The following is a 4,375-nucleotide window of genomic DNA, read 5'->3' as shown; positions in this document are numbered from 1 at the left end:
GGAGGGATGTGCCCCATAGAAAAAACCCCCCAAAAAAAAAAAAAAAAAAAAAAGATCCCAAGAGAAGGGACTGCAGCGTGGCCATCCCCCAGGGGGGTGATTTCTTGTTTTCTGTCTGTCTCTCTGGTAAGCGGATGCACCCTGTAGCAAAAAAACACCTCTCCAAAAAAAAAAAAAAAAAAGAAAATCCTGACTTATGCTACAATATGGATGAACCTTGAAGACATAAGTTAAATAAAATAATCCAGTAACAAAAATACAAATACTGTATAATTCCAATTATATGAGGTACATAAAATAGTCAAACACAAAGACAGTCTGTAGAATAGCAGTTGCCACTAGTAGTTATCATTGGAGGGAAGTGGCAATCTAGGAGTTAATGTGTAATCGTTATAGAATATCAATTTGTAAGATGAAAAAGTTCTAGAGATTTGCTGCACAACAATGCGAATACAGTTAACTATAATACTACTTAACTGTATACTTCAAAATGGTTACAATGGTAAGTTTTATTGTTTTCTTTTTTAAAGAACTGTGTATTTCATTTTGTTTATTATTATGATCTTTTTTTTTTTTTTTTTTTGGACCAGAGAGAGACAGAGCAAAAAAGGGAACATGAGAAAGCAAGCCATCAGGTATGGGACTCAAACTGTAGCTAGCTATGTGGGAGTCCAGCGCCTTAATCACCATGCCACCCACCAGCCCTAAGTTTTATTATGTTTTTTAAGCACAGTTTACAAAAGAAACCTGTCTTGTTTTCCCTTAGCACTTGGTTCCAATCACCTGCGCTCTCCTACAGCTGCTGCTGAGCTACCAGATATGGCCCACATCATGGGTTTTGGAGATCCAAAAAGCCCCGGCCAGCCTCCAGGAGCTCAACAATTACTGGCAGACAAGAGCTACACGGAGAGGTATGTCATATCACAAGCAGATATGGCAGTATTTGACACAGTCTCTGGCCCACCACCAGTCTTGTGTCATGCCCTACACTGGTATAACCATATCAAATCTTATGAAAAGGAAAAGGCCAGCTTGATCAGGAATGAAGACAGCAAAATGTGGAAAACACAACAAGAAGCAAAGCTATAGATAGTAAAAATGAAGATGATGACATTGATCTCTTTGGATTTGATGATGAGGAAAGTGAAGAAGCACAGAGGCTAAGGGAAGAGCATTTTGCATAGTATCAGTCAAAGAAAGCCAAAAAAATCTGCACTAGTTGCCAGATCTTCCATTTTACTGTCTCTCTCAATAGATGTGAAACAATGGGACAACAAGACAGACATGGCTAAATTAGAGAAGTGTATCAGAAGCATTCAAGCAGACGGCTTGGTCTGGGGCACCTCCAAACTAGTTCCAGTGGGATATGGAATTTCAAAACTTCAGATACAGTATGTAATTAAAGATGCTAAAGTCAGAACAGATATGCTAAAGGTGCAGATCACTGTTGTTTTCTTTTTTTTGGAGAGATCTTTGTTATAGGACACATGTACGCACTGGAGAGACAGAAAGCAAGAAATCAACCCCCGGGGGTATGGCCACACCACAATCCCTTCTCCGTTCTACTCTCAGAATTTTGGGACGCACACACACACGCTTAGCATGAGTTTTAAGGCACTGTATCCAGGATTCAAACTGTGGTAGGGAACCAGCAGTTAGTGTAATGGCTATGTCGCTGGACTCCCACGTAGTCGACCGCGGTTCGTGTCCCGGACCCGGTGGCTTAAAACTCACGCCGGGCGCGTGTGCGTGCGTGCCCAAGATCCCGAGAGGAGAATGGAGGAGAAGGGATTGCGGCGTGACCATCCCCCTGGGGGGTGATTTCTCGCTTTCTGTCTCTATGTCTCTGTCTGTCTGGCGAGCGCACGCGCCCTACAGTGAAAATCTCTCCAAAAAAAAAAACTGTGGTAGACTATGTGAGAGTCCAATGACAAAACAATTACACCATCTGCTGGTCCCACAGTCCTGCTTTTGAAACTATGTAGCTGCTTTCATCAAGCTCTAAAGTCCATCCTGGATTGTTGCACTTAAATAAAAGCTTGAAAGTTTAATAAAAGAAGAAATGAAAACAAAATCAAGCAAAGGTCAAGTATACACAGTGTGCCAAGATTTTTTCTTTTCTTTTTTTGGAGAGGTTTTTGCTATAGGGCATGTGCGCTTGCCAGAAAAAGAGAGACAGAAAGTGAGAAATCACCCCCCGGGGGGATGGCTATGCCACAATCCCTTCTCCTCCATTCTCCTCGCGGGATCTTGGGCACACACGCACACGCGCTCAGCACGATTTTAAGCCACCAGGTCCGGGACTTGAACCACAGTCAACTACATGGGAGTCCAGTGACACAGCCATTACGCCAACTTCTGGTCCCACCAACTTTTTTCAAAGAAAGAGAAAGTAAGAATATACACACACTGGATAAGTAGAATGGGGGTGGAGAAAGTTTAGAGATAAACATTAAGTACTCTTTCAACAGAGTATTAAGCTGTAAACCATGAAAATATTTAATATTTTAAAAACCAACCAAAAAGAAAAAGGCATAGGGCTGGATCCATATCCTAGCAGTTAATGAAGCCAGATTCCATATGGCCAATCATGGTTCAAGTCCCAGCTCCTGTGCCTTGAAAAACATGCCAGGCATATTTGCACGCATGTTAAAAATCAAAAGGATGGTGAAATGTAGGAGACGGGACTGTGGTGTGACCATTCCTCATTAGGGTTTATTTTCTCTTTCTCTCATTCTCTCTCAAGCACATGACATCTAGCAATTTAAAAGAAGAAAAATCCCTAATAATGACCACAAAAAGACAAACTTAATCATTGAAAGAGTCAAACTGATCAAATAAACAAAAATGTTATTTAAAAAAAACATTTATTCATCTATCTACCTACCTATTTGTTGTGATTTTTCAAGCCATTAGGTTCAGAGCTCAAATGGTTGGCCATGTGGAAAGCCAACACCTTAACCACCATGCCACCTGCTGGCCCAACAAAAATACTGTTTTCAGTAAATTTTTTAAAATATTTTAAAAGTATATTAATTCTATTTAGCATCATCATCATTATTAATATTTTAACTTGCTTTAGTGCACATTGCTCATCAGAGGGAGAGAGAGAAAGAGAAAGAAGTGAGAAAGTAAGCCATCAGGTCCAGGACTCAAACTGCAGTTGGCCATGTAGGAGTCCAGCACCTTAACCACCATGCCACCTGCAGGACCCCTTAAGTAACTTTTGAACACAGTTCTCTGATCATCTTGTTTCTTGGGGGTTTTTTGGGGGTGTTTTTTTTTGGGGGGGTTGTTATAGGGCGCCTGGGCTTGCCAGAAAGACAGAGAGAGAAAGCAAGACATCACCCCCTGGGCAGGATGGCCACACCACAATCCCTTCTCCTCCATTTTCCTCTGAGGATCTTGGGCACTCATGCACACATGCCTGGTGCGAGCTCCAGCCACCGAGTCTGGGACTTGAACCGCAGTTGACTACATGGGAATCCAGCAACATAGCCATTACGCCAACTGCTGGTCCCCAATTATCTGATCATCTTTAGTGTGATAAAGTATAAAAAAAAAAAAATCAATTGGGGACCAGAAGGATGACATAATGGTTACATTACTGGACTCTCACATACTTAGCAGACCACAGATGGAGTTCTGGACCCAGCAGCTTAAACTCATGCTGAGTGCATGTGCAACGTGCCCAAAATCCCAAGAAGAGAATGGAGAAGGGATTGCAGCATAGCCATCCCTCCTAGGTGGGGGTTGATTTCTCGCTTTTAGTCTCTCTGTCTCTGTCTCTCTGGTGAGCACACATGTCCCATAGCAAAGTTTTCTCTAAAAACAAAAAAAGGGAGGCTGGCAGGTGGCATGGTGTTTGGAATGCTGGATTCCAATATGGCCAATAGTGGTTCGAGTCCTGGACCTGGTGGCTTTCTCTCTCTCTCTCGTGGAGTAGAATAATAATAATATAAATAAAATTAAGTAAAAAATTCTCAAAAAAAATAAATAAATAAAACCTGCACTCAGTATGGTTACTGTTAGTAACATGCTGGCATGTAAACATGAATCTATTTTCTGTGTATGAAATCCTAATGGGGGGACCAGCAATTGGCATAATGGCTATGTCACTGAACTCCTACGCAGTAGACCACAGTTTGAGTCCCGGACCTCATGGCTTAAACTCATACTGGGTGCATGTGCATGCGTGCCCAAGATCCTGAGAGGAGAATGGAGGAGAAGGGATTGGCCATCCCCCCCGGGGGTGATTTCGCTTTCTGTTTCTGTTTCTATCTTTCTGGCGAGCACACGCACCCTATAGCAAAATAAATCTCTCAAAAAGAAAGAAAGAAAGAAAGAAAGAAATCCTAATAATGTTGGGGCCAGA

The 4,375-nt window shown here is 42.0% G+C and overlaps 1 protein-coding gene and 1 pseudogene across 8 annotated transcripts in view; one reads left to right on the top strand and one right to left on the bottom strand.

Annotated features, from left to right (window-relative positions):
• The window catches only part of WDR33 (WD repeat domain 33), a 141,809-nt gene that overhangs the window by 131,688 nt on the left and 5,746 nt on the right, over nucleotides 1–4,375 (bottom strand). The window lies entirely within an intron of this gene.
• LOC102500185 (elongation factor 1-beta pseudogene) lies at nucleotides 673–1,458 on the top strand (annotated as a pseudogene).

The sequence above is a fragment of the Tupaia chinensis genome, unplaced genomic scaffold (assembly GCF_000334495.1).
Source record: "Tupaia chinensis unplaced genomic scaffold, TupChi_1.0 Scaffold000386_1, whole genome shotgun sequence".
In the NCBI taxonomy this organism is placed as follows: Eukaryota; Metazoa; Chordata; class Mammalia; order Scandentia; family Tupaiidae; genus Tupaia; species Tupaia belangeri.
Note: the sequence above shows the minus strand (reverse complement) of the source record. Positions and strands in the feature narration are given on the sequence as shown.